The sequence below is a fragment of the Canis lupus genome, chromosome 6 (genome assembly GCF_003254725.2).
Source record: "Canis lupus dingo isolate Sandy chromosome 6, ASM325472v2, whole genome shotgun sequence".
Classification (NCBI taxonomy): Eukaryota; Metazoa; Chordata; class Mammalia; order Carnivora; family Canidae; genus Canis; species Canis lupus.
Genome location: NC_064248.1, coordinates 62273290 through 62296186, shown reverse-complemented (window position 1 = coordinate 62296186; position 22897 = coordinate 62273290). Strand labels below are relative to the sequence as shown.

Below are 22897 nucleotides of genomic sequence, written 5' to 3'. Positions count from 1 at the left end.
GGCCTCTCAGCAGCTATAGAATCTGAAGCTCAAACTCTTTAGCAGTCCTAGCTTCTCCTCACACAAAATGCCTTTCTACACTTCTGTGGTTTTGCTCACGTGGGAATGATATACCTTTCTCCACTGCTCTCAATCTGTCAAGATTCTTTTCTAAAGATTTTTTAAAAAAATATTTATTCATGAGAGACACAGAGAGAGGCAGAGACACAGGCAGAGGGAGAAGCAGGCCCCTGTGGGGAGCCCGATGCGGGACTCGATCCCGGGAGCCCAGGATCACACCCTGAGCCGAAGGCAGACGCTCAACCGCTGAGCCACCCAGGCGTCCCTCAATCTGTCAAAATTCTATTTTTCTATCAAAGTCCACCAGAATGGCCACCTCCTCAAGGAAGCTTCCCTTATTGTTCTCATCATGAATAGTCCTTCCTCTGTGACCCAAACCAGCCGAGCACCTTCTTACTCTGCCTTGTCTTGTAGGTAGTCTTTGGGAAGTTCTTTGGAGGAAGGCATTTCAATTAGATAGAAGGAAAACAAGGGGGGGAAGAAGGCTGACTTCTGAGTAGACATAGTAACTGAGTCCTAGGCCAGTATCAGGTATTCAGAGGCAGGGGAGCAATAAGTGAGACACAGAGGCTAAGGTGGAAGACTGCATTTTCCCACGATGGCTGCAGAAATGTGTCCCAAGCTCTCCTAAAATGTGACCTCCCATCTAAAAAGGGAGCCCGTTTCCCTCCTCTTGAATCTGAGACGGCCTTAGTACTCACATGCAACCCGCAGAATGCTGCAGAGGTAATGCTTCGATGGCTAGGTCAGGAAAGGCCACGTAGCTTCCTCCTGGTTCTATTGGGATGCTTGCTCCACCTCCAGATAAGATGTCCTCTCAACCAGCCCCTCTGCCAGCTGAGTACCAGTGAATAACTTCAGCCATCACAAAAGGAGCAGAAAAATCTCCCAGCGAAGTCTTGTCTAAATTCCTGACTTCCAGAATCTATGAGACATAATTTAATGGATACTGTTTTTGTTTGTTTGTTTGTTTTTAAGTTTTTATTTAAATTCCAGTTAGTTAACATAAAATATATTAGTTTTAGGTATAATGGGAACTGTTTTAAGTTACAAAGTTGTTTTTTTTTAAGATTTTATTTATTTATTCATGAGAGACAGAGAGAGAGAGAGGCAGAGAACAGGCAGAGGGAGAAGCAGGCTCCATGCAGGGAGTCCAACGTGGGACTCAATCCTGGATCCCCAGGATCACACCCTGGGCTGAAGTCGGCACTAAACCACTGAACCATCCAGGCTGCCCAAGTTACAAAGTTTTAGAGTTGTTTGGTATACAGTAGTAATACCAGAAAAGCAGGGAATAAATCTGGACCCTGCCTTCTATTCTGAAAGCTGATTAGTCTTCTGAAAGAGTAGTAATCACTGGTCACTTCAAGATGAAAGTTTCTAGAGTCTCCTGGAAACACTTAGGATGCTTGGTGAGAACCACTGAATAACTTGGGTCTTAACTGTGAACATGAGGCCAGAAGCCACTGGGGCTGCAGAGGCTCCCAGCAAAGGGCTATGTTATTGATATGACCAGTTGAAGGTATCCCATCATAGGTCTAGAGAAGCTCACTGCACTTTATCAAAACACAAATCAGAGGGTAGAGGTAGGAGATGAGTCTTTGTGCTTGGCAGATGGTAGAGAGTAGATGCTCGATAAATACCCATTGCACGGATTGACTGAATCCAGGGACTGGCAGCAATACTCGTGGGACTGTTTCCTGAGAGGCAATGGGCAACTGAGGCATCATAGGTTTCCCTAATGACCTGTAATTGGAAATAGGATGCAGATCTGGGTTCTCTTTTTGAGGCACTGGGTCAGAGGCTCACAGGTTGGAGGGCTGGGGCCAGCTGGCGGGACTCTGTGTGAAGCGACTTTCTGAGAATTCTGGCTGGGGCTTGCATGTCTTGTCCTCATCATGTAACCCAGGCCTCTGTGCCTACTGCGAGCATCTTCACTTGAACGTTCCACTTGTTGCTCACATAGTACTTCTATCCCTCTTCCCACTGTTCTGTGGAACTCACTAGCTAAGTAATAACACCTACAGATCTCCCTGTTCATAATAGTTTTCAACCATTATCCTGAGCACTAAGTGAAACATCCCTCTTTTCTGAGCTTACAATAGCTTCTTTTTCCTAAAGACCATATTTAAGATCTCTCACACTGATTTAAACCTATTAATGCCTAAAGGAGAGGCTGACTCCAGACCCAGGTACAGGCCCTTATAGTTATCCTGAAAAGGAAATGGTGAGATTTCTGATCTCTGAAGCAGCTTTCTTCTACTAGAAGGGAGCTGAATCATGTCCTATCTTTTCAGAAGACCTATCATATTCTTATTCAAAATATTTCTGAAGCCATAATTCTGATTGAGAATGTATTTTAAGCTAGATTTTTACAAAAGTCAGATTTTGTGGTGGTTTTCAAATAGCTGGAAATTTTATTAGCCCAATATCTTATTTTCATTAAATCAACAAACTACATAATTTTCAAGATCATAACTGTACATTTCCTTCACAGAAACATTAGGAATCCCAGTTTCCTGGAGAAATCTCAATTTTCTTTCTTTTTTTTTTTTTTTTTAGAATAAAGTCAGAGATTTGTTAACTGCAACTAAAATGTTAAACAAAAGGGCCTTTCACTCATGGATTCAGGCTAAGAAAGCCTCGAATCAAACCAATGGAGAAATTGACTTTAAGACCATATAGAATTGATTGTTTTGGGGTCACTTTTGGTTTGAGGAGACTAATGAAGCCTGATCTCTCAACAGGAGTTGGGGTTAGTGTCCTGTCAGCTATCATGAATCGCTGCAGTACCCCAAATTGCCTGTCTTGAGTCAAGATACTGTTTTCACGTGTTTCTCAATGTCCTTGACTAGCGGCATACATGTTAATTAGTCTATTAGCAGACTAATGCATGTTGATGAATATGTACATTACTATTTAAATATTTAAAAGGGGTTGCTAAATCACTTTTAAAATGTGATATTATGCTCAATTATGCAGTCATTTGAAGCTAAATTCTTAAAATCAAGCAGTGTGTTTTTCAATGGTTTATCTGCCTCGTTGTACCCTTAATTCCCTTGAGGGCAGGCTCTGGGTATGATTCACCTCTGAATGCACCTAGGTGCCTGGCACAGTGCCTTGCACACTAGAGTGAAGTAAATAGTTTTGCAATGAATAAAAAGAAGCCTCCTTGAATAGGAAAGGGTGGATTCCACCCAAACGCACAGACTGATTCCCTGACACCCATGTGGTTTAAAAGGAATATGTGTACAGTGCTGTATAATTTGCAAGCACCTCCACACATATATTGTCTCTGAACCAAGTGCCAACAAGCTCATTTTACTGTTGAAACTGACTTTTAGAGAGATTATGGGACTCACCCCAAATGTTCTGATTCTCTAGTTTATGAAATTAGAAAACAACTACACCCCCTTCACACACACAAATACAATCATCTGTCAAAGTTCATGCAAAAGAGTTCTGTCTTTTCAACCTTGTCTTAACCTACCCACCTCATTATCACCAAATAATTGTATATATATTGTATTATATATACAAGGGCAGAGCATTGGACAGCATATCGAAAATATCAGTTTCTTCCATTGCAGCCAATACTCCCACACCCCATCCGCACAGAACACAAACAGTGGCTGCTGGAATCTGACATGCCTGAACCCACCTACCCAATGTGTAGCGCGTGCACATAAAATTTAGTGCTTGGCTTTGCAAATAATTAATCATTAGGTACAATGTGGGGAGACAATAAAATAAAGAAATCTATGTCAAGTGGTAAAATACAAAGATCTGGTCCAGAATACAGCTGAAATGAAATCTTCTTGATCAGAATGCTTTGACTTTACTCAGAATATTAGGAATATAGCAGTTAACAAAATTCTTCAAAAAGTGACTTATTTTGACATGTTTTAAAGTATTATTTAAATATACTTTTCATCAAGATGATTTAAAGGCAGTCAGCTCCCAGGGGAGAAAAATCTGCTCACCATCCTGCTACTCCCTGCAGTTCCACAAATGGGGTGCGAGTGGCAGGAGGGGGAGAGGCACTCTGGGGAGTGTTGCCTCCCCCTCTAGTGAATCAAAGCCAAAAAAGGTTCCTCACTGCTGCTGGTTCTTTGATCTCTTGCTCTCTATTTTTAGATCTCTTCTGTCCAATATCCTCTGCCCCACTGCCATGACCTTTCATGACACACTTCTCCTTGTGGTTATTTTTGGGCTCATATTCCTTTCCCAAAGTATTACTACAGCCAGAATTAATGTATGAGGTAGATCAGCACAAGTCCTTGCTTGAAAAAGTACCTAAAGCACATGTTCCCACAGAAGGGTGAGAGAGCTGGTGTACAAAGGACAGACACATCATCCACATTTTTAGTCATCAAAGCATTCTACGAGGACTTCTTAATGGAGTAGGTACCTCAACCTCAAAAGACAGCATTATCTACATACAGAATCTGGGCACGTGGGTTTACAAAATGTGTCCAGCACAGCTACGAGGTTATAAGCATGTGTGTGTGTGTGCCTGTGTGTGTGTGTGTGTGTGTGTGTGTATGTGTTGTCTAAAGAGTAGAGAAAAAGGAGACAATCATAAAGAAAATATAGGATTTATCACCACAGGCTTCTTTTTCAGACTTTACCTCTCCTCAAATCTATAAACCACAATGAGGCAAGGGCAGAGATCAAGCATGCTTTGACTGTTCAGTAGCCCTTAGAAACGTATTTCTACACAGAAGTTTTAAAAGAAGAACACAAGTCGTCTCACCAGAAATAAGAATGACACATAGATCCAGGGGAAAAATCCTTCCTCGGTGAAGACAAAGAGTATTTTTTGTGTTCATCGCTATATTTCCCATGTCAAATACAGTGTTAGGCAACTATATTAATAAGACAATTTGATAGAACAACAGCTGATCTTTATTGAGCATCAACTATACAGCTTTGTGACACTGTTCTTCAAATCTGCATAAATTAAATCACTGAACGCTACAATAAATCTATGAGTATGTACTTGTATTGTCCCCATTTGAGAGATGATGATACTTAAGTGTAAAGAGGCTAGATATCTTGTCTCACATCAAACAGCTCTTAAAGTGAAAGAGTCAGAATTCAACACCACACACATTGGGTTCTAGAGGTTATGCTCAGAGAGCAAAGAAATGTGTTTTCTCTATAAGGAATTTGAAGAGCTAAAGTTACTCTGTATCATGGGATGAACGGTGTCCTCCCCAAATTCACATGTTGATGTCCTAACCCCCAGTACTCATAAAGTGACTATATTTAGAAATATAAAGATGCAATTAAGTAAATAATTTAAAATGAAGTCATTAGGGGCTCTTGGGGGTGGCTCAGTTGGTTAAGTGTCTGCCTTGAGCTCAAGTCATAATCCCAGGGTTCTGGATTGAGCCCCATATCAAACTCCCTGCCCTGCATGGAGCCCACTTCTCCCTCTCCCCCAACCTGTCGCTCTCTCTACTTGTGCTCTCTCCCTCTCTGTCAAATAAGTAAATAAAATCTTAAAAACAAACAAACAAATAAATAAATAAATAAATAAATAAATAAATAAATAAATAAAATTAAGTCATTAGTGTGGGCCCTAATTCAATATGTCTGGTGTCCTTATGAGAAGAAATTTGGACACAGGCACATACAAAGTAAGGATCAGATGAAGAACAGGGAGATGGACATCTGCAAACTAAGGGAAGATGTCTCAGAAGAAACAAACCCTGGGGATCCCCAGGTGGCGCAGCGGTTTGGCGCCTGCCTTTGGCCCAGGGCGTGATCCTGGAGACCCGGGATCGAATCCCATGTCGGGCTCCCGGTGCATGGAGCCTGCTTCTCCCTCTGCCTGTGTCTCTGCTTCTCTCTCTCTCTCTCTCTGTGACTATCATAAATAACTGAAAAAAAAAAAAAAAAAAAAAAAAGAAAGAAACCCTGGCAGCACATGGATCTTGGACTTCAGCCTCCAGAACTGTAAGAGAATAAATTTCTATCGTTTCAACCAACTAATCTGTGATCTTTTCTTATGGCAATCCTAGCAAATGCATACATTCAGTGTTTTATTTTTTTTTATTTTTTTTATTTTTTTCATTCAGTGTTTTAAAGGGTAAGATGGGAGACAAGGAAAATGCATTTGGTCCAAATTAGTCAAAACAAATAAAACCAATCCAAAACAGAGAGTTGGCCAATTACATAACTTTTATAAATTCACAGTTAGGTGGGAGGACCTGTCAGGACATTCCTTTCGATAGCTCAGATAGCTTCATTATTAGAGGATTCCTGATGAATACATGTACTAAAAGATGTGACTCCAGTTCTAGTTTGTTGGGGGCATTTTTTTTTTTTTAAAGATTGTATTTATTTATCCATGAGAGACACAGAGAGAGAGGCAGAGACATAGGCAGAAAGAGAAGCAGGCTCCCTACGGGGAGCCCAATGCAAGACTTGATCCCAGGACCCCGGGATCACAACCTGAGCCAAAGGCAGACAGTCAACCATTAAGCCACCCAGGTGTCCCAGGGCATATGGTTTCCATGTGGGCAGACTTTCTTGCTCTTAAGTATTTCCATGTTTGGAATAATCCATTTATCAGATACCTTACAATTTAGAGTAGTTTTTAGTATCAAAGTTATACTAAAAAAATGAGAATATAAAAATCTCTCACAATGCCATTATCCATGGATAAATGCTATTAACAAAGAATATATATGATCTGGGGATCCCTGGGTGGCGCAGTGGTTTGGCGCCTGCCTTTGGCCCAGGGCACGATCCTGGAGACCCGGGATCGAATCCCACATCGGGCTCCCGGTGCATGGGGCCTGCTTCTCCCTCTGCCTGTGTCTCTGCCTCTCTCTCTCTCTGTGACTATCATAAAAAAAAAAAAATTAAAAAAAAATTTTAAAAAAATTTAAAAAAATTAAAAAAATTAAAAAAAAAGAATATATATGATCTTTATTTAATAGTAAGATCTTGATGTATATCAACTTTTTTATTCTACCTTTGTTTTATTGACATTAGTTTGAGAGTTCTTCCCCCAGGTTATTAAGTAGTTTTCAAAAAACATGATCCTAATGACTGCATGATAGTCCTTCCAAGAGACTATATCATTATTTATTAAACATCACACTCAATGCTAGCAAGGATACTGTGAGGCAAATGTGACAAGCACTACACCAGGGAAACACTGGGCAAAGATACTGTGAAACAGGCATTCTCCCAAACTGCTGGTGAAGGTATAAAACATTATGATCTGTGAAGTTTGACATCATATATCAATATTATTAGAATAATTCACACCCACTGCTCCAGCAATGAAAAGCAAAAGAAAAGCATTTGTGTCAACCATCACCTTCTCAGTGAGGCCATCGTGACCAGCTTCTTTTAAACTGCATCCCTGATTTTTGATTTTGACTAGTAGAGAGACATCAATGACATTCTAGATCATTTGGTACAGACAGAGTAGAGTCACATCTTAGTAGAAGGCAACTCTATACCTGCCTTAGAAAGTATAAGGCCTTAAATGAATCAAACTAATCTGCATGTAACTTAATTACTTGCCGAAAACAAAGACTCTAAACTATTAAAGACAGAAAATACAGAAACTCAACAACATATTTATAGTACTCAGCTTCCAATAGAAAATTGCTAGACATGACAAGAAGCAGGAAAATGTGATTCAGAATCAGGAGAAAAACTAATCAATAGAAACAGACCTAAGAACGCCAGAGATAATGATGCTAGAAGATAACATTAAAACAACTATTATAACTATGTACAAGTATTTAAGGAAAACATAAATATAATGAGAAGTGGAAGATATCTTTAAAAGAACCAAATAGAACTTCTAGGGATGAAGAATGTACTATCTGAAATAAAAATTTCACTGATGAGGTTAACAACAAATAGGACGCAGCAGAAGGAAAAAAATTGATGAATTTGAGGGTACAGCAATTTAAAATATATCCAAAATTAAGCCCTAGTTGAAAAAAAGACTAAAAAGAAAGAAAGAAAGAAAAAAATGAACAGAAGCTTCATGACTTTTGAAATAACAGCAAGCAGTCTAATAGCCATGAAATTGAAGTCCTAGGAGAGGAAAGGAAAACAGATAAATATGTAAAAGCGTTATAGTGAGAAATTTCCCAAATTTGACAAAGACTATAAGCCCCCAGAAAGAAAGAAATTTGATGATTTCAAGCAGGATAAAAACAAAAAAATAACAGCACCAAGGCACATGATTACCGAACTGTTGAAGATCAACAATAAAGAGAATATATTAAAACCAGCCAGAAGAAAAGACGGATTACCTAGAGGCAACAAAAATAAGAATGACAACTTATTTCTTTTCAGAAACATGCAAGCCAAAAGCCAATGGAATAAAATCTTTAAAGTGCCAAAGGGGGTGGGAGAAGCAAAATATTTTTCAAAAATTAAAGCAAAATAAAAACTGCCTTACATAAATAAAAGAAAGAATTTATCATCAGCACACCTGGGCTACAAAATTACATTCAAGGAAGTTTCTCCAGCAAAAGGAAAATCATATCAGATGGAAAATTGGATCTACACAAAGGAAAAATGAGTGTCAGAAATGATAAATATGTGAGTAAATATAAAGTACTTTTCTTCTCATTTTAAAATTTCTTTAAAAGACAGTTGACTTAAGTAAAAAGAATTACCAGGCATTACAGAGCTTAAAACATATATAGAAGTAAAATGTATGATGTGATAGCACAAGGATCAGAGATGGAAATGGAATTATACCATTTTAAGTTTTTTATGTATGTATGAAGCCATGTAATTGTATTTGAAGAAAGAATGGGATAAGTTTAACAATGTACATTGCAAACCCTAAAGTAATCAATTAAAAAAATGAATAGCACTAGAATGACTTTCACCTTAGAACTATACAGACAAGTTTAAAAACAGTAAGTCTTAACTATCTTGTAGAAACAAAGAATCAGTCATAACTTTTTGAATATTATTTATAAAAACCCTGTCAAACTACTACCCAAGGAATATCTTTAATTTATTTCTTAATAATAATATTAGTTTATAAACATTATATTTTTCTATTGCTTCTGTATCTTCCAGGGGGAAAAAATATTGAGCATCTTGAACTCAATTGACACATTAAAACATATATGTTCTTTGTGCAATAAAATTTGTATTTTGCTATTTTGTATTGCTAAATATCAGTTGACTTATCCTCACCGAACTTTAACAAAAAAGACAATGTGACTTTATTTCAGGAAATGTATCACAATGGTGTATATTCAGACTCCAGTGTTTGACTGCCTGGGTTCCAATCTCAGCTTTAGCAATTACTAGACATGTGACCTTGAGTATATTACTCAACATCTCCATATTTTAGTTTCCTGTAATATAGGGGAAATAGTGCCTATCTTGTAGAGTTGGTATAAAAATCAAATGACTTGGGACACCTGGGTGGCTTGAGCGTCTGCCTTCGGCTCAGGTTGTGGTCCTGCAGTCCTGAGATCAAGTCCCACATTGGGTTCCCCGTGGGGAGCCTGCTTCTCCCTCTGCCTTTGTTTCTGCCTCTCTCTCTGTGTCTCTCATGAATAAATACAGTCTTTAAAAAAAAAATCAAATGACTTAATATATTGAAAACATTTAGAAAAATACCAGGAAGATAGTAAGTACCATAAGAGTGCTATCTATTATTATTCATGAAAATTAGTAAAATGTGGATAAAGAACTAAGAGTTATTTATTTATTTATTTATTTATTTATTTATTTATTTATTTATTTTTAAGAACTAAGATTTAAAGAGATAATAAATATAGGAAATGTTGTAAAGAAAATTACTTGAGAACTGGGAAAGCAAGTTTTCATTCTAGCCTATCATCATCTCTGTGGCCACAGACAGGATGTTAAACTTCTTTGGGCCTTATTCATTCATTCACTTGTTTGGGCCTTCCTTCCTCATTTCATGTTGTCATCTCTTGTACAAATATTTACTGAAAACCTACTACATTACATTGCGTTAAGTATCAAGGTATTTGTTGTCTTCAGGTTTTCTGGGGGAGAAAGTCACATAAACAGACAATTAAAACAATACAACATATATGATAATGGCAATGTCAGAATTCCCTTCCACCTCAGAAAGGCTGTGGATCCATAGGCACATGGATGATTAAATACCTATTATCACCCTAAGGAAAGTCCCGTTAGAATGTAGACCTTTATGAGTCCTGTTCTAATTTTGAGCATGATTCTGTCATTGATTATATTAGCTCATGGAATTAAAATTTATTAGAGATTGGATGAGTATGTGAGTGATTCCTTTCTGGCTTTCCTTTAAAAAGAATTGTAAATGGAACCAAGGGTCTGTCTATTTGACAGAATTTCTTCTAATCCCTCCAAATAATGAAGATTTAATTGACTACACATTTTAATCCTCAGGCAAGAAGCTATTTTTAAGATAACATCACAGCAGCTGATTCCTACAATTTCCAATTTGAACCCTTTTAATCCCTAATAATCCCTTTGGTTCAGGGTGAAACAGAAGACCAAAAAATATATAATGGCTTTATTTTTTTAAAGCCAATATGAGAAGTTTTAAAGCAATAATTTCATTGTATTAAGAAATCATAATTAAGGGAAGATAAATATGGAATTGATTTAGAAACCATTATAAATACTTGAGGATATCTAAAGATAAAATAATAACACAGAGTATTTTAACAGTTTCCCAGAAAGATTGGTCAGTCACCTTTGTTTCATTTAAAATATACTTTAATCAAGAAGGAGAATAGGGTGGGGCATATGTGAAATAGGTGATGGGGGCTAAAGAGTATAATTACTGTAATGAGCACTGACAGTGTACAGAGATGTTGAGTCACTATATTTGTACTACTGAAAGTAATATAACACTGTATGTTAATACACAGGAATGAAAATTTAAAAAACTTTATAAAATGTAAAAAAATAATTTAAAAAATGAAGAAGGGAATGCCTCACTGGCTCATTTGGTAGAGCATATAATTCTTGATCTTGGGGTCATGAGTTCAAGTCCTACATTGGGCATACAACTTACTTTAAAAAAAGAGAGAGCTTTTAAAAAGCAAAGAAGAATAAATATTTCCACTATGGGTTAAATTGTGTCCCCTCCAAGGATATGTTAAAGTGCTAACTCCTGGTACCTGTGACTGTGACCTTATTTGATGTAGGGTGTTGGCAGATTTTTAGGGACTGAATGCTTGAATGTTTACATCCCCCATCCCCACAAATTCATGTTGAAGCCTTGAAAATGCGGCCTATGGGACATAATTAAACCATGATGGTAGAGCCTTCATGAATGACATCAGTGCCCTTATGAGAAGAGACACAAGAGAGATGAAAACCTTTCTGTTCTCTTTGCTGTGAGGACACACTGAAGACAGTTATCTGCAAACCAGGACTAGTGCTCATCAGTTGCTCGCTAGGTCTCTTGGACTTCCCAGCCTCCAGAACTGTGAGAAATATTTTTTTTTCTTAAGCTACCCAGTCTACGATATTCTGTTACAGCACCCCAAACTAAGACATAGTCGTAATCAAGTTAAGGTGAGATTAGACTGGCCTGGGGTGGACTATAATCCAATGACTGGTGCCTCTATAAGAAGACGAAATTTAGACACAGAGATACAGCACATCAGGGAGAAGGCCATGTGAAGATGAAAGCAGAAATTGGAGTAATGTATCTAAAGCCAAGGAATACTGAGGGTTGCAGCCAACCACCAAAAGCTAAAAAAGGCAAGGAAGAGTCTTTGGAAGGAGCATGGCACTGCTGACACCTTGATTTTGGACTTTGGGCCACTAGAACTATGAGAGAACACATTTCTGTGGTTTTAAGTCATCCAGTTTGTGATACTTTGTTACGGCAGCCCTAGGGAGCCTATAAAGTTTCTTCAGCAAAATTCCAATTACAGAACTTCCATTTTCTGCTAAAATGACTATATTTACTTTCCTTCCTGCAACAAATACTAAAATCAGAAAATATGTGAAACATTTATAGACACAGGAATCAAACAGTATAGTCTAGTGATTGCTTAGAGTAGGAAAATAAGAGTTGAGACCTTTAGTTACCTCAGCTTACTTCCTGAAAAGAATATCCAGGCTGCAGTATGGGCAGGGGGACCCAGACAGAGTCCAGCAGTCCCCCTGAGTTGCTTAGAAGAGGTAGGTATTTAGAGAAGCCAAAGTGTCTAGAGAAAATAGGGCAGAGTACTTAGGGAAGCCTCAGAGATCTGAAAAGCACAGCCTTCATGTCATTAACTAATTACTGAATGGTGCGTGCAGGTGAGGAAACTATCCAAGGCTGGGGAAAGAACTGTCTAAAAGGAGCAGAGGGAAAAAAAAATAAATCAAAAAAATAAATAAATAAAAGGAGCAGAGGGAACAATTCTTGGAACACACGTAGAACTGGGAATAGTTTGTGTTTCTACCAACCAGAGTGAAAAACTTAAGTCAGGGCACAGCAGTTCAAGTACTCAGAAAGGTTTAGCCACAGTAGTGGGAAAAAATTCAGCCTAGATTAATACTGCTCTGGTCCCTAATAAAGCTTAAAAACAAGACTTGAAGGGATTCAATTGCTTCCAAGTAGCCTATGTTCCAGAACAAAATCTAAGAATAATTTAAGGAATATAAATACAGTTAGCACCCAACAAGATAAAATTCACAATGCCTGACATCCAATCAAAAATTGCCCAGCTTTCAAATAAGCAGAAAAATATGATCTCTATTGAGGAGAAAAATCATTCAGTAGAAACAGACCCAAGAACAACATATATGATAGAATTCATAGCAAAGGACATTAAAAGAGTTATTATAATTATACTCTATATATTCAACAAGGTCAAGCAGGTCATAAAAAGATGAACTCTGCTGTGTAGCTACCTGGAGATATTTTAAAGACCCAAATCAAGTTTCTTGAGTTGAAAATAGAATATCTGAGATGAAAAATATAATAAATGTAAAAAAATACAATAAATGTGATTAATGGCAGATTATATGCCTGTCATAAAAGATTAATGAACTTGAGATATAGCATTAAAAATTATCCAGGCTAAAACACATAGAGGAAAAGAAAGACTAAAAGTAAAATAGAGTCCAGTAACTTGCTAAAAACTTCAAGTGACCTACTATGGAGTCTCCTAAATGCAGAGAGGGAGTGTGATGTGAGACCAAAACATATTTGAGGAAATAAGGCTGAAAAATTTTTCCAAACTTGATGAAAATTATAAACCTATAGATCCAATAATCCCAAGCACAAGAAACATTTAAAAAAAAAAAAACTGCACAAGGCACATCATAATCAAATTGCTTAAAACTGGTGATAAAGAGGAAACTCTTAAAAGCAGCCACAGCATTGATACATAGGGAAGAATAAAGATAAGAATGTCCTAAGACATCTCATCAGAAACAACACAAGTCAGAGCAGGGAGACATCTTTTAATGAAAGAAAAGATTGGCAACATAGAAGTCCAATATCCAGGAAAAATAATTTTAAATATGGAGGTAAAAAACACAAACAAGTACAGGAAACAACGGATAAAAACTGAATAAGGTCAGTAGTCTAGTCAACAGTACTGTACTCATGTGAATTTCCCGGTTTTATCGTACTACAGTTATAAAATACCATCACTGGAGAAATGTCAGTGAAAGGTTCATGGGACTGACTCTAATATTTTTTTTTGCAACTTTCTAGAGTCTACATTATTTCAAAACTAAAAAGTTAAAAAAAGAAAATGAGACAAATTCTTTTTTAGATACACAAAAGCTGAGACAATTTATCACCAGCACACCTGCACAAGAAACAGTAAAAGGAAAGCTTCAGGGAGAAGTAGTGTCACACTGCCATAAGGTACTTATACTGTATGTGAAACAGTATAACATCACTTGAAGGCAGTCTCTGATAAATTTAAAATGTATACTGTCAGCCCTGAAGCAACCAGGAAATAAAACAACAGAGAGTTTTAGCCCATATGCCAATAAAAGGAGTAAAAAAGATTATAAAAAAAAATTCTGTCTGAAAAAGGAAGAAAAGTCGAGAAAAGGGATAAAGAATAGGTGGGAGGACAAATGAAAAACAGCAAGGTGGGAAATTAATCTTAATTGTATCAATAATCACACTAAGTATGAATGGTCTAAACAGCTTAATTAGAAGACAGAGGCTGTTACTTTGGATAAACAAGCAAAACAAGAAACACACACACACAGATTAAACACACACATAGATTAAAAATAAGAGATGAAAAAATACAACATGCTGACACTAATCAAAAGAAAGCTAGAGTTGGCAGATTTCAGAGTGAAGAGTATTACCCCCTAATAGTATTCTCTAAAGAGAATGTACTAGAGCTCTCCAAAAAGACAGAACCAATATGAGATACACACACACACACACACACACACACACACACACACACACACAGTTTAGGGGCACCTGGTGGCTCCGTTGGTTACACATACAAATCTTGGTTTCAGCTTAGGTCAGGATCTCAGGGTTGTGAGATCGAGCTCTGTGCTATGTGTGGAGCCTGCTTAAGATTCTCTCTCTCTCCCCCTCTCTCTCCCTCTGCCCCTCCCATCCTTAAAAAAAAAAGAAATTGGTTCCTAGGAGTATGGAGGCTGACACATCCCAAGATCGGCAGCTAGCAAGCTGGAGATCCAGGAGAGCTGATGGTGCAGTTCCAATCCTAAGGCCAGCAGGCTCAAGACCCAGGAAGTGCAGATGTTTCAATTCCAGTCCAAAACAGGACAAAAACTGATGTTCCCAGCTCAAAGGCACTCAGGTAGGAGGAATTTCTTCTTACTCAGTCTTTGGTCCTATTTAGGTCTTCAGCTGATTGGAGGGAACCGCCCCCCCCCCCACCACCCTGGGGAGAGCAATCCACTTTACTCTGTTTACCAATTCAAATGTTGATCTTAATCAAAAACACCCTCACAGACATACTCAGAATAATGTTTGACTAAATATCCGGATATTCCATGAGTTAGTCAAGTTGACACATAAAATTAACTATCACAGAAAGTCATTTCATAACTAGAGAGGGGTCAATTTATCAAGAGTATTTAGCAAAGCTAAATGTTTATGCACTTAATAACATGCTTAAAATATATCAAGCAAAAAACTGACAGAACTAAAAGGAAAAATAGACAAGTCCATAACTGCAGTTGGAGGTTTCAATCTTCCTCTTTTAATTATCCAAAGAATAGGTAGACAAACATCAGTGGGAATATAGAATACTTGAACATCACTATCAGACAACTTAACCTAAATAACATTTACAGAACACTCTACCACAACAGCATAAGTATTCTTTTCAAGATAGACCATATTCTGGGCCATAAAACAAATCTCGATAAATTTAAAAGATTTCCAGTCATACAGTTGATTTTCTGACCACAATTAAACCAAACTAGAAATTATAGAATGATACTTGAAAACTATCCAAATAGCTGGATCCTAAATAACCCACATTTAAATAACTCAGAAGTGAAAAAGAAATCATAAAGGAAATTATTTTTTTAAAGATTTATTTATTTATTCATGATAGAGAGAGAGAGAGAGAGAGGCAGAGGCACAGGCAGAGGGAAAAGCAGGCTCCATGAGGGAACCCGACGTGGGATTCGATCCCGGGACTCCAGGATCACGCCCTGGGCCAAAGGCAGGTGCCAAACCACTGAGCAACCCAGGGATCCCCATAAAGGAAATTAGAAAGTCCTTTGAACTGAATGAAAATAAAAGCAACATATCAAAATTTGCGGGATACGGTTGAAGTCCAGATTACAGAAATGTATAGCCTCAAATGCTTATAATAGAAAGAAAATCTTAAATCAGTAACTTCAGCTTCCACATTAAGAAACTTGACAAATAAGAGAAAACTAAAGCCAAAGTAAATAGAGGAAAGGAAATAACACCAGACGGCACACCACAAACAATGGTAGAATCAAATTAAACAATTCTCTAAAATGCCACCAATGTAATAGAATCCTGGCGTACAGTCCTCTTACTATGCTCTCCCTTCTTGCCCACTCCCACTGTGGTCAACCGCCTAGGAAAAAAAGCTTCACATAACTGGGTTCACCTTTAAAACTATATAACAGAATTCTTGAGAATTCACCAGGCACCATTTCAGCTAAGGCCAAAAATATAATTCACATATCCGCTAGTTATCATTAGAACACCAGAAGACATAAGTTTACCCAAAAGGCTATAAACACCTGGATAACTTATCAAAGGGAAGTAGAAAGGCATTCAAGATAAAAATATCCAACCCCTTACTAATGAGAGGTTGTCAGAGGACTCCCAAGGTTTCTGTTGATACTATATCATAAGCAGAGTCCATTAAATTCAAGCAGAGAAAAACATTGCTTGGTTCTTCCAAGTTTGCAGAGGAAGTACTGGAAGTTCCAAGAGCAACACCGTCCAGTGCAATGAGAGAACCTCACCCTTAGTATGGGTCCCTGTTCAGACAGAGATCCAGAAAAGATGGTGTACCTTTATGAAGGGATTTATTACACGGTATTTACGCACATATTATTTACGCATGCTCTCGCTGCTCTCGCCTGTGTGGCCCTCAAAGTCAGGGACCATAGCTTTGTATCCCCAAAACCTAGCACAGTGCGATCACTTATTAAATATTCTTTAAAAGGCAAGCACAAACTAAAGGGTTAAAACTCAGTGTGATAGCCTAGAGACTTAGAAAAACAAAACAAGTCTTCAGATCCAAGTTGAAATCAAAGAACAGAGGCTTATTATCGCTTTTCTGAGTTCAATTAGATTTTAAAAACATTTAAAAAATGGATTTGTTTCCAGCTTTCAGTGAGAGTTTGGGTGGGACTGGGTTTTATCTGAACCAGTCTGCCCATCCTTTTCCCACAGTGCTCTGGAAGAAAGCAGAGAGCGATGACTCACCAGTTGGCACAATTCTTAGTTCCTATGTACTGACACCAAATTGTGTTCCAAAAGAGAGGCGTTTACAAAGGATTAAAACCTGGATGCCCGGGCCCTGGAATGCAGTTCACGTTATAAGCTTTCCAACGTGGTGCTAAATTAACTGCGCTTGGTTCCAGATGGTTAATGACTCATAAGTGGAGAGGTGACTTCAAGTGGAAATTGTCTCAATCCTCAGTTTATGCCACTTCAGAAGGCTTCCCTGAGTTTGCTCCCCTTCCCACCCTTCCCTTACCCCTGTCTCATTCTGTGGCCCCAGCTTTTAGGGTTGCAAGCCCTTGAAAATAGATGGCCCAGCTATGAAAGTAGGCCCTTTCTGGTTACCTTTCCTGGCCTAAGAGGGAAGGATTTCTCTATTCAAAATAGCAGAATGATGACCAAGAAAGTGGTGAAAGCCCAGAGAAAAGAAAGATGAGTGAAATCCAGATCAATTATGATAACAAGAAAAGGAAATGAATCCATGGGAATGTCATAATTCACTATGATCTTCTCACTCCAACCCTCCATCCTTACCTTCCCCAACACAGGAGCACGTGAATGTGCACGTGCCTCAGTGCACTGGACCAATACCCTCTTCATATAGTCACCTAGCTTCCTTCCTTCTGAGTCTCCACTCTCTATATTTGCTCTTTTTCTGTTATCTTTTATTGTTACCACCTTGCCTTTATAGAGACTGTGCAGCGCTCTAATGCAGGCTCTGACTGTACTTTCCTTCTATCTTTCAAACACAGAATCCCCAAATAATACTTGCTTCGTTATTTCTCATTAAACTCTACATCCGCTGGAGCTTGTCATCTGTCCTTAGGTAACAGAAGTCACACACATCTAAATTATTCTATACAGTGCCCAGCAAGGGGGCAAATGTAAGTGGAGATTAATGTCACCATGCTTGCTCTCGGATTATAATGATGTGGTGATGATGTCGACAAGATGGTAATGACCCCATTTACTTCAGTCTGTGCCTCCTTTTAGAAGCCAGACTCACCAGTGGTTCAAAGACTTCAACATCAATAAATCCAAAAATGCTAAGAAAAAAGAAAAGGCTGGCTCTATAAAGGTGGGACGGTAGCAATACAAGAAAACAGAAAAAAGAGCAAACACTCATAAAGGGACTGGAAACTCAGGGAGTCAGGACAGTGCAGCAGAAATGGAGAAAGGGCACAGGCTTTGGAATCAGAACTGGATTAGAATCCTTGTTTGGTCCCATTCTAACTGCCTGGTCTTGGGCAAGTTGCTTAACTTCTCTGAATCCCCCACTTCTCAAGCTTAGAAAGATGTCAAAATGTTCATCTTAGAGGATTTTCTTGAACATTACATGAGATAACCCTTAAGGCATCTGGTTCCTGTCAAGTGCCCTGTAAATGTCAGTTCCTTTCCCTCCCTTCTCAGAAAGAAGGATCCATAGTGATAGAGAATTTCCACCAGCACCCAAAGGGCTGCTCTTGTCTGTAATCAATGCATTTTGAGAGGTTCATCTTAAAATTCTCACTTTTAGGTGTTTTTCCTAATGTCTCAAGAAGATGCACATGTTTTCTGCAATTACCAGCTTCAAAGGGAATGTGTGTGTTAGTGCCTGTGCATAACTGTGCCTGAGCCCTCCCAGCCATCCAAACTTACAAACTGAACAAGTCCTCACATCTTTAAATGGTGGGACTCTAAATTAGATGTCCCTCATCTGTACTCCCAAAGCAATTTGGTTGCACTTCATGTAGAGCATAAGTCACCGTATTGTATTATCTGCACGAACAACTACATCTTCCCCAGGCTGTGAGAGCCTTGATGGCAAAGTCTAGATATTATTCCTCTTTGTGTTGCCACCTAGCACAAGGCCTGGCATACACACCGTATTTATCAGATTGACCTGAATTACCAAGCTTCTGGATCTGCAATGCTTCAGTATATATTCTGTGCTTTATAATTCCCTAGGAGCCTTTCCCAGAATCTCAGAAATTCAAGCATTGAACGCATATTATCTTTGTCCATTAAGAATTGACTGTTTAGGGGGGGCCTGGGTGGCTCAGATGGGTAAGTGTCTGCCTTCTGCTAGGTCATGATCTCAGGGTCCTCAGATCAGCCCAACATAGGCTGAGCAGGAGTCTGGTAACGAAGGAGTCTGGTAATGCCTGCCCCCCACCAACTCATGCTCTCTCTCTGTTTCTCTTCAAATGTCTGTCTGCCTGTCTTCAAATGAATAAAATCTTTAACAAAAAATAAAGAATTGATTGTTTAGGTGGTAAAAGGCACAAGCCTCCAGTTATAAAATAAGTAAATCCTAGGGATGTCACACATAGCATGGTGACTATACTTAATAATACCACATTGTATATTTCAAAGTTGCTAGGAGAGTAGATCTTCAAAGTTCACCTCACATGAAAAAAAGAATTGTAATTATGTGTGGTGATCGGTGTTAACTAGACATACTGTGACGATCATTTCCCAATATATACAAGTATATATTGTATATGTTGTATACCCGAAACAAATATAATGCTGTATGTCAACTGTATGTCAATTTTAAAAGAAAGGAAAAAAAAGCTAGAAATAACTCCAAAAAAGAAAGATTGGCTGTTTAAAAACAGGGTTTTATGTCCCTCCCCCCTTTGGAGAGCTAAAAGTTACTCAAAGGAAAGGGGGTACAAAATTTAAAAGAAACACCTGGGTCTAGACTCAAAGTGCTCTTTGCTTTTTACTTATTGTCAGAACCTTGGGCACCCTACCCCCACCCTCACATCCAGAGCTGAGAGACACTTGCGCAAGTCTGCAAGTCTCAGAGACACAGGGTGTTCGAGGCGGGTGCCTGCAGGACTCCGTGCTTAGTAACTGTTGTGAGGGTGACCCACGGTTGTGGGAGGTGGCTGCTCAGTGCCTCAAGTAACTAAGTAGATGGTGATGACTAAGTTACAGTAGAAGTATCTCTCAATCTCTGAGCTCCTCCTTTGTTCTGACACATCTCTCTTTCTTCAGAGGAAATAGGAGCAAGCTTAGGCAAGGGTCTCCTCGTGGAGGGAGCCCTCTTTTATTGTTTAACTCATTCATTACCAGACTCCTATGAAGAAGGTGGGGCCCATGATTATGACAACCAAATTACTCCAAGACACGTTAAGAAATATGTTCAAGTAACACCCACAGTCAGTTGTTAAGGGAAGGTCAAGAAGTTGAGGACACGTTTCTAAACTTTAAGGCGGACTTCATGGAGGGCAAATCCCATGTTCCCCCTCAAAAGAATAGCCTTTGGAGACAGACATTCTGCTCTCCCTTAAGGGCTGTGTGCCCTTGCACCACTTACTGACTTTGGCTAGCTAAGCCTCAGCTTTCTCATCATTTAAAGGGACATAAAATGGAATACTATAACCAACAAGGGCATATACATTAGATAAAATCACTAACCTAGCACTGAGAAGGGCCCTTGATGGGATGAGCACTGGATGTTATACTATATGTTGGCAGATTGAATTTAAATTTTAAAAAAATGTAAAAGAAAAGAAAGAAAAGAAGAGAAAAGAAAAGAAAAGAAAAGAAAAGAAAAGAAAAGAAAAGAAAAGAAAAGAAAAGAAACCTGGCCCAACTCTATGATGATGAAATCATAAAAGTTATCCTACTTGAAAAAAAAAAAATCACTAACCCATCTACATATGCTAACTCCCTAGTCTTTGGCAGGCAAAACCCAGGCCCCACAGATAGAACTATCCCCATGGCTCCCATATGCTGAGGCCAAGAGTTAGCTGCCAATACTCCTCAGGCATGGTGTTTTGTACCTGCCTGGTCCCTGGGGCACTTGAGTGCATGACCCCTGAGCTGGGGCAACCCCATTAGCTTCTATAGATGAGGAAATCAAGGCAAAATGTCACATGGCTCACCACTGCCTGTAGGCCAATCTGCAATTCCATGAGAGGCAAAGCTCAAGTGCCTTCTTACATGGTCATGGGGGCTCCAGTGCAAGCCAGAGAACTGGGCTGCATGGAACTTTTAAAAAATCATTTCATCTATGTACCATTTATAACTTGAGTTCATCTAGTCCAAAGAATACAGAATATTCTCTGGAGAATGAAGCTAGCTCATTCTATGCTAATTGTAGTAAAAGTGAAGGTAATGATGGGGTTTAGCAGTAGCAGTAATTGGAATTTATTAGGCACTTACTATGTCCCAAGCATCCTGCTGAGCATTAAACATGTCTTATGTCCTATTTCACATAATCAGGCCATTAGCCGGAATCCTCCTTTGCAGTTAGTCCTTGAACCGGCAAAAAGCTGGCAATAATAAATTGCTTCAATTTTTCTGTAGGATCTGTCTGTGTGCTCAAGTACTGTGCCCAAATCAAATCTTTTCTAAATCCTGAATGTGGTGTGTGTGATTTTAAGTGGGCAACTAAGAGACAGGGAGCTTTGTTAATAAAACGCAAGAGGAGAAGTTTAATTCTTAATTGTTTGAATTTGGAGCCATTTGATAGTGACTTATAATTAATATATATCATATTGCTTAATCATGTGTAGAAGATGGATTGCAGGGTGGAGTTGGAGAGGTGCCTTCCAGTCTGTTCCAATGAAATATTTCTGTGTTATCATCAATAATAAGTTCTGTAAGGTAAGGGGGTTAGAAGTGCCTGGCTTCCTGTGGACAGAGGCCAGGTGGAAGAAGTAAACAGATATAGTTCCCTTGGTTACAGATGCCCTAAAAAAAAGCGTTTCCTATCATGCTGCCAAGGCAATGCCAGCTGCTTATAACATAAATTCAGAGGGAGAAGGAAGAAGGAAACTCAGTAGTGTCTGGGAGTGAGTAAAGTGGCAAATAAGAAAAAGACACATTCCAGTTTTGTTTATAAAGTATGAATTCCCACAACTCAGTTAAGTGGCAGCCCTGATTCCTAAGCAAGTGAAAGTCTAGTCAACTTGACACTTAAAGGGAACCCAGGGTGCTATCACCTGATATTTTGTGAGTGGTTGGGAGTAAGAGAATGCTAGAGCAGGATAGGTTCTAGAGTTATTCAGGCCAGAGATCGTTGGCAGCCCCCAAACACCACCTTCTTTGATTTTCCTAGGGTTAACTTAGATGGCATTTTAACATTGTTTTAATTAATAGCCAACATTTAAAAAATTAAAGGACTTCACAGAAAAATCCACATCTTTGGTAGCCTTTAAAAAAATGAGAAAACAGGCAAACACTGGTCCTTTTTCACCTATCAACCTCTCCAACCTCCAGGGCTGGTGCCCGCTGTCACCACGATTCCCCAATGCTGAGGCCGGGTGTCAGCCACCATGAATCCTTGCAACAGCATTTTGTTGCTTGGCTGACCCCGGTGAGCCCTTCAGTGCATGTTACCCTGAGCTGGGGCAACCCCATTATCTTAGAGATGAGGAAATCAAGGCAAAACCTCACATGGCTCACCACTGCCAGCATCCCAGTGTCACGACAGATGGCTGAGCTAACTTCTCTTGCTAGTTCCCCAAATGAATCCCATGGTCCAGATACACCAGGTGCATCCTCGTCATGCATGGTCAAGGCTCTGTTCTCTGTCTCCAAAGTCTTCTCTTGTATCAGATTCTTGCTCATCCTTTCAGACTCAGAGTATTTCCACCCTCACTCCCCAGGCAGAGGAGCGTCCACACAGCACTTTGTACCCACTTTAGCAACAGACTGCCGAGTCCTCGGGGGGGAAGGTCAGTGTTGAAGCCCTCCTTCTAATGTCACTACCGCCTACCACAGGGCCATGACACACCATGAGCTCTGTATAAATCCTGGGTTTGAAGGGGATAAACAATTTGCCCTTAGATACATAATCATATTCATAATGTCTAGTGGAAAAATCAGGCTAATAGCACATTCAATCCATAAGGAACGCTCAAACTGATAAACTATCAACCAAGTGACCTTGAAAACTCTATCTCTGTGACAAAT

At 39.0% G+C, this 22897-nt stretch overlaps 1 long non-coding RNA gene across 6 annotated transcripts in view; it reads right to left on the bottom strand.

The window, feature by feature from the left end:
* The window catches only part of LOC125755330 (uncharacterized), a 99696-nt gene that overhangs the window by 72176 nt on the left and 4623 nt on the right, over nt 1-22897 (bottom strand). For all 6 annotated transcript variants that reach the window (XR_007411546.1, XR_007411543.1, XR_007411542.1 and 3 more), the window contains one exon: nt 762-985. This is a non-coding gene — a long non-coding RNA (uncharacterized LOC125755330). The remainder of the gene's footprint in view (nt 1-761; nt 986-22897) is intronic.